The following is a 12,207-nucleotide window of genomic DNA, read 5'->3' as shown; positions in this document are numbered from 1 at the left end:
TGGCTTTGGTGTCAGGGCAATGCTGGTCTCAGAGAATGAGTTAGGAAGTGTTCTCTCCTCTACAGTTTTTTGGAAAAGTTTGAGGAGTATTAGTCTTAATTCTTAAAATGTCTGGTAGAATTTACCAATGAAGCTGTCAGGTCCAGGACTTTTCTTTGTTGGGAGATTTTTGATTCTGCTTCAATCTCCTTACTAGTTTTAGGTCTATTTCAGATTACCTGTTTCTTTATGATTTAGTCTTTGTAAATTTTGTGTTTCTAGGAATTTGTCCATTTCATCTTGGTCATCCAATTTGTTGGCATACCAGTGTTCATAGTACTCTCTTATAATACTTTATTTCTGTAGAATTGGTAGCAATGTTCCCACTTTCATTTTTTTATTTTAGTAATTGGAGTCTTCTCTAATCTTTTTCTTTTTTTAAATAAATTTATTTATTTGTTTTAATTTTTGGCTGTGTTGGGTCTTCGTTGCTGTGCGTGGGCTTTCTCTAGTTGCGGCGAGCAGGGGCTATTCTTCGTTGCAGTGCGGGGGCTTCTCATTGCGGTGGCTTCTCTTGTTGCAGAGCACGGGCTCTAGGCACGCGGGCTTCAGCAGTTGTGGCACGCGGGCTCTAGAGCACAGGCTCAGTAGTTGTGGCTCACGGGCTTAGTTGCTCTGTGGCATGTGGGATCTTCCCGGGCCAGGGCTCAAACCCGTGTCCCCTGCATAGGCAGGCAGATTCTTAACCACTGCGCCACCAGGGAAGTCCCTCTCTTCTTTTTCTTTATCCACCTAACTAAAGGTTTGTCAATTTTGTTGATGTTTTTAAAGAACCAACTTCTGGTTTCATTAATTTTCTATATTGTTCTTCTATTCTTTATTTCATTTAACTCTACTCTAATCTTTGGATTTAGTTTATTCCTCTTTTTCTAATTCCTTATGTTGTAAAATTAGGCTGTTAATTCGAGATTTTTCTTGTTTTTTAATGTTAGTGTTTATAGCTACAAGTATCTCCTTAGCACCACTTTCACTGTATCACATGGGTTTTGGTATATTGTGTTTTCATTTCGTTCATTCCCTAATTATTTTCCACTTTCTCTTGTGATTTGTCTTTTGAATGACTGGTTGTTCAAGAGTTTAAGAATTAATGTATAGTTTCCACAGTTTGCAAAATTTCCAGTTTTCCTTCTGTTATTGATTCCCAACGTCATCCAGTTGTGATTAGAGAATATACATCATATGATATCTATCTTTTCAAATGTTGAGACCTAATTTGTGGCCTAATTCCATTTATATTTGAAAAGAATGTGTATTCTGTTGCTGTTGGGTAGAGTGTTCTGTATTTGTCTGTTAGGTCTAATTAGTTTAATGTGTTGTTCAAGTCCTCTATTTCCTTACTATTGAGAGTGAGATATTGAACTCTCCTACTATTATTGTAGAGCTTCTATTTCTCACTTCAATTCTGTCAAATATTGCTTCATAGATTTTGATGGTCTTCCATTAGTTGCATAAATGTTTATACACACTGATTTTTCTTGTATTGAATCTTGTGTTAATATACAATGTCCTTCTTTGTCTCTTGTAAACTTTCTGATTTAAAGCTTATTTTGTCTGATATTAGTATAGCCATCTCTCTTTTCTTTTGATTATATTTACATAGAATATCTTTTCCCATCCTTTCACTTTCAACTTGTAGGTGTCTTTGGATCTCAAGTGAGTCTCTTGTAGACAGCATATAGTTGGATCATGTTTTTTATCCATTCTACCAATCTGTGTCTTTTGATTGGAAAGTTTCATCTATTTACATTTAAAGTAATTACTGATAATGGGGTTCTTCTGTCATCATGCTAGTTGTTTTCTATATGCTTTATAGATTTTTTAATACCTCATTTCCTGCATTACTATCTTCTTTTGTGTTTAGTTGATAGTGAAATATTTAAATTCCTCTCTCATTTCCTTTTGTGTATATTCCTTAGCTATTTTCTTTGTGGCTGCCATGGGGATTACATTTAACATCCTAAAGTTATAACACTCTAGTTTTTATTTATACCAGCTTAACTTCAATAACGTATAAAACTCTGCTACTTTACAGCTCTGTCTCCATCTCTTTCAGCTGTTGTCACAGAATTACATCTTTATATATTGTGCATCCAAAAACATAAACCAATAATTATTTCAAATGCATTTGGCTCTTAAATTACATAGAAAGTAAGATTGAGGGTTACAAACCAAGGTACAGAAATACTAGTTTTCACAGTTTTTTAAAATTAGTTTCTTAAATCATGTAGGAAGCAAAAATTGCAGTTATAAATCACTGTTACAGTGAGATAGCTTTTATAATTGCCCACGTATCTTTACAGAGATCTTTATATCTCCATATGGCTTTGAGTTACTGTTTAGTGTCCTTGTAGGACTCCTTTGAGCATTTCTTGCAGGGAAGATCTAACGGTTACAAACTCCGTCCGTTTTTGTTTATCTGGGCATGTCTTAATTTCTCCCTCACTTTTGACGGACAGTTTTGCCAGATATAGGATTCTTGTTAACACCTTTTTCCTTTTAGCATTTTGAATATATCAGCCCAACATCTTACGGACTCCAAGGTTTCTGATGAGAAACTTGCTGATAATCTTTCTGAGGATCCTGTGTATGCAACAATTTGCTTCTCTCTTGCTGCTTTCAAGATTATCTCTTTGGCTTTTGTAAATTTGATTATAATATGTCTTGGTATGGACCTGAGTTCACATTACTTGGAGTTCATTGTTTCTTGAATGTTTATGTTCATTTATTTCATCAAATTTAGAAAGTTTTCCACTATTATTTCTCCAAATAGTCTCTCTGCCCCTTTCTCTCTTTATTCTCCTGAGACTCCTTGATGCATATGTTGGTATGAAGGATAGTGTCCTACAAGTCCTTTAGGCCCCATTTGCTTTTCTTCAAATTTTTTTCTTTCTCTTTCTCAGACTTGATAATTTACATTAACCTATCTTCAAGTTCACTGATTCCTCCTTTTTTTAATATAAATTTATTTATTTTTTTAGTTTATTTTTGGCTGTGTTGGGTCTTCGTTGCTGCGCGGGGGCTTTCTCTAGTTGTGGCGGGTGGGGCCTACTCTTTGTTGTGGTGCATGGGCTTCTCATTGCAGTGGCTTCTCTTGTGGCAGAGCACAGGCTCTAGGAACATGGGCTTCAGTAGTTGCAGCACGTGGGCTCAGTAGTTGTGGCTCGCAGGCTTAGTTGCTCTGTGGCATGTGGGATCTTCCCGGACCAGGGCTCGAACCTGTATCCCCTGCAGTGGCAGGTGGATTCTTAACCACTGCACCACCAGGGAAGTCCCTTTCCTTTAGTTCTTTCAACATCTTTAGGACAGTTGTTTTTATACTAGCCTTTGTCTAGTATTTCTGCCAGTATATATTTTTCAAAGACTGTTTCTGTCGATTTTTTTTTCCCTTTGAATGGGTCATACTTTTCTGTTTCTTTGTATGCCTTGTGATTTTTGTTGTTGTTGTTGAACACTGGACATGTGAATTTATTAGTGAGGGAACTCTGGAAATCAGATTCCTCTCCTTCCCCAGGGTTTGTTATTGTTTTTGTTTACTGTGTATTGTTTTCTTTTTTTAATTTTTATTGGAGTATAATTGATTTATGATGTTGTGTTAGTTTCAGGTTGTTTATTGTGTATTGTTTTCTGATCGTTATAGGCTGTGTCTGTGCCCAGGATCAACCTAAGGTATAAACTTAAGGTCTTCTCAAGTCCTTTTTTAGACTTTTCCTGGGCATGCAGGGTCACTTTCTAATTTTCTCTGTATATGCAGTTGTTTTTGAATGCCCTAGATTTTAATGTCTGGCCCCTGAAAGAGCAAAAAGTGAAAAATGAAGGTGGGAATAAAAGGGCACTGGTCCTTTAAACCTTCTGGAGGTCACTTCACCTGGAGGGGGAGGGGCTTGCAACAACGGGGGAGGTGCCTATTTGTCTGCACCTCTGTGACCTGAACCAGCAATCAGCCATCAGAGCACAGATCCCCAGTATCTGAAGGATAGGGTCCTTTTTGTCCACCCTGGCTCCGACTAGCTGTTGCGCACAGCTTCCTGCAGACAGGCTGGAAGTTGGGGATAGGTAGGTGCTACTGTACAAAGGGCTGAAATTGAGCAAAATTAACCCCAGTTTACCCTCCAAGTCTTCCCCTGGAAGTTGCAAGCCTTCAACAGACTCCAGATTTCCAAAATAGTTACATCAGACAAGTTCTGCCAGTGCAATTGTTGTCTAGGTGGGGAGACAGATTCCTGGTACATCCTACTCCATCAGCTTCCCATGACCTTCTTTCTCCAACATGAAGGCTTCTGTTTCCCTCATTAAATGGGATGTATGCAGCGGGCATGGTAATCTAGCATTTCTCTCTTTTCACTGCTCTAGACATAGATGGAATGTCTGGAGGTGTAGCAACCACGTTATGGCCCTGAGGCATCAAACATGAGGAGAAAGGCAAGATGCACAAGATCACAGAGGGAGTGATATCAGCAAAATGGTGAACTAGGAAGCTCCAAGCTCTTGTTTTCCCCACAAAAACACTGAAAAAAAAAGCAGAGGATTTCCCTTGTGGTGCAGTGGTTGAGAATCCGCCTGCCGATGCAGGGGACACGGGTTCGTGCCCCGGCCCAGGAGGATCCCAAGTGCCGCGGAGCGGCTGGGCCCGTGAGCCATGGCCGCTGAGCCTGCGCGTCCGGAGCCTGTGCTCCGCAATGGGAGAGGCCACAACAGTGAGAGGCCGGCACACCGCAAAAAAAAAAAACAAAAAAGAGGGAGGAGATATGGGGATATATCATGTATAGCTGATTCACTTTGTTATAAAGCAGAAACTAACACACCTTGTAAAGCAATTATACTCCATTAAAGGTGTTAAAAAAAAAAAAAAGACAGTAGGGGACTTCCCTGACAGTCCAGTGGTTAAGACACCATGCTTCCATTGCAGGGGGTGCAGGTTTGATCCCTGGTCAGGGAACTAAGATCCCACATGCCATGTGGTGCAGCCAAAAAAAAAACGAAAAAAGACAGTAGGAAAGTTTTGCAGTGTTTCTACTCAACCATGCCCCACCCCCTCTCTGGCACAGCGGAGGTCTTCGTCTTGCAGTGATGGTAACACAGTTTCTAATCCCCTCCCTCAAACCAGTGGAAGCTGAGGTACCCTTACTTGCAAATTACTGTGTATATACATTCTAACCTGTCTTGGGGAGACCTAAAGAACTGCGACATAAAGAAATGTGAGGCACTTGCTTCTCTTTCGCGTCAAGTGGAAGTCAGGTGGACAAAGCAACAGCTACTGCTCCTAAAAGACATCTGAGGCAAGGGATTATGAGTGGAGACATACAACAGATCATATACAGCCCAGAGGAGAAGCTTGGAAAGTTAGTACATTCAAAAGCAGCTGTGTATAAGGGGTATTTAGAAAGCCACAGGCATGCACAGCACAAGACACATACCCAGAAAAGGCCTGCAGAGACCTGACGCTTTCACCCTGGGCTTATAACTCGGCTCAGAGCAAGCCTGCATAAATGTTAAAGGATAATCCCGGCACAGAGCCAATCTGAAAAAAAGGGAGAGGTGGAGTTTTGTTTGTTTGGTTTTCTGTTTCTGTGTGTGTGTGTGTGTGTGTGTGTGTGTGTGTGTGTGTGTGTGTGAGTGTGTGTGTGTGTGTGTGTGTGTGTGTGTGTGTGTGTTTTGTTTCTTTGTTTAGCTCCTGGCATTCAAGGAAATCTCTACCAAAACATTAGCCAATCATGAGCTAAAGGAGCAGAGATTTCAGTGAGCACACACAAGGAATAGTCTTTGCAAATATAGTTTGGAAAAGTATAAACATAAACAGACCACTACAACCTTCAACAGTAAAAACATAAACAAACCAAAAGAGCAAATGCTAGGGAATAGGGAGAATCTGATTTCCAGAGTTAGCACGTTTTAATAATCAAATACCCAGTTTTCAACAAAACAATGATAATGCATACAAAGAAACACGAAAATATGCCCATTCAAAGTAACAAACAAAAAAATTGACAGGGAGTTCCCTGGCAGTCCAGTGATTAGGATTCTGAGCTTCCACTGCAGGGGGCATGGGTTCAATCCCTGATGGAGGAACTCAGATTCCACAAGCCATGCGGTGTGGCAAAAAAAAAAAAAAAAAAAAAAAAAAATTGACAAAAACCATCCCTGAGGAAACCCATAAGAAAAGATCTTAAAACAACTGTCTAGAGAGTTCCCTGGTGGTCTAGTGGTTAGGATTTGTTGCTTTCACTGCTGTGGCCCGGGTTCAATCCCTGGTCTGGGAACTGATATCCCACAAGCTGTGCAGTGTAGGCAAAAAAAAAAAAAACCAAAACAAAACCAACAACTGACTAAAATATACTCAAGAAGGCAAAGGGAAAAAGGTATAAAGAACCAAAGGAAATCAGAAAAAAAAGTATGAACAAAATTAACAAGGAGATAGAAAAATCTAAAAAGAAAGATCTCAAATCAATGGCTTACCTGGACACCTTAAGAAACTAGAAAAGGCAGAACAAACTAAACCCAAAGCTCGCAGAAGGAAGGAAATAATAGAAATGAGAGCAGAGACAAACAAAACAGAGAATAGAGGGACTTCCCTGGTGGTGCAGTGGTTAGGAATCCGCCTGCCAATGCAGGGGACACAGTTTTGAGCCCTGGTCCGGGAAGATCCCACATGCCGTGGAGCAACTAAGCCTGTGCACCACAACTACTGAGCCTGCACTCTAGAGCCTGCGAGCCACAACTACTGAGCCCACGTGCCACAACTGAAGCCTGAGCACCTACAGCCCGTGCTCCGCAACAAGAGAAGCCACCGCAGTGAGAAGCCCGTGCACCACAACAAAGAGTAACCCCCATTCGCCGCAACTAGAGAAAGCGTGTGCACAGCAACAAAGATCCAACGCAGCCAAAAATAAATAAATAAATTTATTTTTTAAAAAAAAGAGAGAGAGAGAGAGAACTTCCTCAACATGATAAAGGACATTTACAAAAATCCCCCAGCAAACATCATACTCAATTGTGAAAGACTGAAAATTTTCCCCTATGATCAGGAACAAGACAAGGATGCCTTTCACCACTGCTATTTGACATTGTGCTGATATTCTAGCCAGATCAATTAGACAAGAAAAAGAAACAGATGATACCTAAACTGGAGAAGAGGAAGTAAAACTATCTCTATTCACAGATGACATGATCCTATATATAGAAAATCCCAAAGAATTTACAAGAAAGCTACTAGAGCTAATAACCAAGTTCAGCAAAGTTGCAGGATACAAAATCAGTTGCCCAAAAATCAGCTGCATTTCTACACACCAACAATGAACAATCTGAAAAGAAAATTAAGAAAAGAATTCCATTTGCAATAGCATCAAAAGAATAAAATACTCAGGAATAAATTCAACCAAGGAGGTGAATGACCTGTACAGTGAAAACTATAAAACATTGCTGAAAGAAATTAAAGAAGTGGTGATCATTTTGTAATACATAAAAATATCCAATCACTATGTTGTGCACCTAAAATTAATATAATACTGTAAGTCAGCTATACTTCAATAAAAAACTAAATCAAATCAAATCAAAAGAAATTAAAGAAGACATAAATAAATAGGAACACACCTCACATTCATGGACTGGAAGACTTACTGTTGTCAAGGTGTTAATACTACCCAAAGAGATCTACAGATTCAATGCAATTCCTCTCAAAATCCCAATGACACTTTTTGCAGAAATTTGGGTGGAAACTCAAGGGGCTCTGAATAGCCAAAACAGTCTCGACAAAAAAGAACAAAGTTGGAAAACTCACACTTTCTGTTTCTAACTTATTATAAAGTTACAGTAATCAAAATAGTGTGGTACAAGAATAAAGACATATATAGACCAGGGATAGTTTTTTCAACAAATGGGGCTGAAAAAACTGGATATCCATATGCAAAAGAATGAAGTTGGACCTTAACCTTACACGATATACAAAAATTAACTCAAAATGGATCAAAAATCTAAATGAAAGAGGAAAACTATAAAACTCTTAGAAGAAAACTTAGGGGGAAATCTACATGACATTGAATTTAGCAATGATTTCTGCTGCTATGACACCAAAAGCACAGGTAAAAGAAAAAGAAATAGGTATATTGGGGACCTCCCTGGTGGTCCAGTGGTTAAGACTCCATGCTCCCAATGCAGGGGGCCCGGGTTCGATCCCTGGTCAGAGAACTAGATCCCACATGCAGCAACTGAAGATCCCACATGCTGCAACAAAAGATCCCACATGCCGCAACTAAGACCCAGAGCAGCCAAATAAATAAATAAATAGTAAAAAAAAAACAAAAAACAAAAAACAGATACATTGGAATGCATCAAAATTGAAATCTGTTCATCAAAGGACACTATCAAGAGATTGCAAAGACAATCCACAAAGTGGGAGAAAATATTTGCACAACATATACCTGATAAGGGGTTGATATTAATATGCAGAATCTTTTTAATTCCACAAATTCAATAAAAATAACCCACCCAGGGAATTCCCTGGTGGTCCAGTGGTTAGGGCTCTGCACTTCCACTGCAGGGGACACGGGTTCAATCCCTGGTGGGGGAACTAAGATCCCGCAGGCCATGCAGTGAGGCCCAAAACAAACAAACAAAAAAAGCACCCGATTCAAAAATACGCAAAGAACTTGAACAGACTTTTTTGCCAAAGAAGACAGACAAATGACCAATAAGTAAGCACATGAAAAGATGCTCAACATCGTTCGTCATTAGGAAATGCAAATCAAACCACAATGAGATACCACTTCACACCCATTAGGTTGGCCTTTATTTAAAAAAATGGAAAATACCAAGTGTTGTTAGAATGTGGAAAAGTTAGAAAGCTCACACATTGTTGGTGGGAATATAGACTGGTGCAGCCACTATGGAAAACAGTTTGGCAGTTCCTGAAAAAGTTAAACATGGAATCGCCATATGATCCATCAATTCTTCTCTACTCCAAGGTATATACCCAAAAGAATTGAAAGCAGGAATAGGCGTACACCAACGTTCACTGATGCGCTACTCACAATAGCCCAAACGTGGAACAACCCAAGTGTCCGTCAACAGATGAATGGACAAAAACGTGGCATATACATGCTTGGAATGTTATTCAGCCACAAAAAGATATGAAATTCTGATACATGCTACTACCCGGATGAACGTCAAAGACATTATGCTAAGTGAAACAAGTCAGACACAAAAGGACAAATACTGTGATTCCACTTATATGAGGACCCTAGAGTGGTCAAAACCATAGAGACAGAAAGTAGAACAGTGGTTGCCAGGGGCTCGTGGAGTGGGTCGGAAGTTATTGCTTAACGCGTATCGAGTTTCAGGTTGGGAAGGTGAAAATGTTCTGGAGATGGATGGTGGTGAATTCACAACAGTGTGAATGTACTTTGTGTACTTCACGCTTGAGCAATGTGGATTACACACTTAAAATGATTAAGACGGTCAATTTTATGTTACGTATATTTTACCACAATTTACAAAAAAGATGGCAGGGCAGGAAGATGGAAGAACTCGGATCCCTGCCGCCAACCAGATCCAGTTATTCCGACCCCTCTTCCTTTACATCCCTGTCATGGGGTTTCTCTTACCGCAGCTATACGCACTCCTAAGTGATGTGCCTGGAATTCCCTGCTCTCTCTCACCTGGCTCTCAGCATCCCCTACTGGTGCTTTGCAGGGCCCAGTTGATATTTTCAGCCGGATGCCTCTTCTTTGTGGGGACTGCCCTGGGCATTGTAGGATTTAACAGCATTCCTCCTTCTACCCACTAGATGCCAGTAGCATCCACCCCCAGATGTGATGATCTAAACTGTCTCCACTCCTCGCCAGAGGCCGCGTTGGGGCAAATCACCCCAGTTGAGAACCACTGCCCCACGAAGCCTTTGCTAAGCCAGCTAACCTGCTCACTGTTCTCCACGTGTCCTGTGGGTCCCTTTCCCCCAGCTCGGCTGTGACACCACAACGGCCCCCTCCATGTCTTCCCAATTCCTGCCTGTCCTTCACAACTCGCGTCAAATTCTTCAGCGGGATGGGGACGTTGCCCACCACCCCAGGCCCAGGCGGGCTCTCCGTGCTCTAGCCATCACAGCATTTGGCCTCTCTGTTGCCTTATGTATGTGTTTTGCTCCTGGAAGCTGAGTTCCTGGTTCCTGGGGGCAGGGATACCGCACCTATAAGGGTCCAATCTATGCCTTTCAGTGAGCATATGAGGTTGTCTTTCCCTGGAGCTCAGCCGCAATCAGGAAGCACTGGTGTGGAAGCCAGAAAGTTCCGGGCCGTCTGGTCCTTTGTCCCCATCCCCGGTGGGGCAGCCACCAGCATCTCGGGCGTCTGCTCACCCAGCCTGCTCGCGCAGCATCTCAGGAGCCTGAGGTGGGGAAGGGCCTGCAGGTCCGTGGAGAGGATGGCCCAGGACTATGGCCTGGCCTGGTCTCTGCCCTGAGTCACAGAGGTGACTTGGAGGGGGCGTGCAGCCCGTTGCACCGGGGGCAGAGTCCAGCCTGCTTAGCATATCCTTCCGTCCACTTTTAGCTGGAAATAGTGCTCAAGAGCTTCAGGCAGGAGAGGGGCTCGTGACGATGAATTACCCTCAAGGTACCAGGGACACTCTCAGGGGAAAAGCTTTTAATGAACATGGGCGAGTCCCGGCTGGGCCCAGGAGCCCACTAACAACTTGGCATGGCGCCTGCTTCCAAGAGCTCCCAGGCCAGAGTAGAGACCAGGCCCCAGAGACAAGCCTAATGAGGTCAAGGGCGGTATTAGATACACACGGAGAAAAAGGTGCCCAGCCCAGGCCAGGGATCAGGAAGTCTTCCTGGAGGAAGCCATGCCCAGGCAAGAAAGGTCCACACTCTAGGGCTGCCAAATTTAGTAAATACAGAGGAAGACGCCCAGCCAGATTTAAATTTCAAATAAACAACTAATAATTTTTCAGTATGTCATAAACATTGGACGGGACGTATCGACACTTAGGCTAGAAAGTTACACCCTTTATCACTGCCCCTCACAGATGAAGATGAGACTCAGAGAAGGGACAGGACAGGGCTGGACCTTGGGTTCTAGAGGGGGGCCCGCTGATCTGAGCACCCTCCTACTCTGCCACTTAGCCGGCTGGCACTAGGCTAGCTACTCACTCTCTCTGAGCTTCAGTTTTCCAAGCTGTACAATGGGAGGGGGGTGTGGACAGTAAAGCGCAGCTCTCAAGGGCTGCCGTGGGGTCCGGCAGCATTGGGCTCCCACAGGAAGGAGGTTATTAGAAATGCAGAATCTCTGGCCCTGCCCCCAGACCTGTGGGATGAAACCTGCATTCCGAGAAGCAGCCTCTGCGATCCAGGTGCGCATTCAAGTTTGAGGGCGCTGTGTGCAGAGCCGTCCCACGGGACCCAGGGGCTAGCACAGAGCCAGGCATGGGGCGGGGGGTCGCGCTGGGGGACAGGGGCTCCCAAGCTTCATTGGCTCATCCCACACACAGGGACACTCGGAGAGGGCACTATATGCCCACTTACAGCTGAGACCCCAGAGGAGGCCAAAAGCGAGGCGCTTCCCTGGAGGCCAGGCTGGCACATCTCGGGTGCCACAAAGGTAGTTCTTGGAGCTGGTGTGAAGACCTCGGACATGCCCAGGCTCTCCAGCTCAGCCGTGCCACGTCGATCTCACTGCTTCTCAGCGGCCTTGAGGATGGATTTGTGGGTAGACACTCGAGCTCTGAAGAGGCTCTGAGCTGAGTGAGGTCGAGTCTGCCCAGCGAGGTGCCTGGCACACCGTGGGAGGCCGGGCAGAGGTGACTTTTCCTGCCAAGAAGGATCACGTCTTCTTTTTCCACATAAACATGGCTGTGGTGAACACACGAGCAGTGGCTCTTGGCCCCGCTGAGAAGCAGGACACCCTAAGGCTTTTTTCCGGGGAAAAGAGCATGGCATTTGGCAGGGGTGCCTCCCTGCCCGAATTCAGCTCGATCGACATTGCCTCCCTCCAGGAGAAACTGCCTCTGAAGACCAAAGTCCCGAGAACAACTAATTCCCCAAAGGCTGAGTCACCGATTCTCAGCAGATGGGGAGAGAATTAGCTGGAATGGGAAATGCACTTGAACTGGTTCGTGCTCTGGGTCCAGAGGTTTCCAGGCACACTCTGCTCTCCATGCGTTATCGCCGCGGCTAAATCT

This window comes from Physeter macrocephalus, unplaced genomic scaffold (genome assembly GCF_002837175.3).
Source record: "Physeter macrocephalus isolate SW-GA unplaced genomic scaffold, ASM283717v5 random_170, whole genome shotgun sequence".
In the NCBI taxonomy this organism is placed as follows: Eukaryota; Metazoa; Chordata; class Mammalia; order Artiodactyla; family Physeteridae; genus Physeter; species Physeter macrocephalus.
This window is presented reverse-complemented; position numbering follows the sequence as displayed.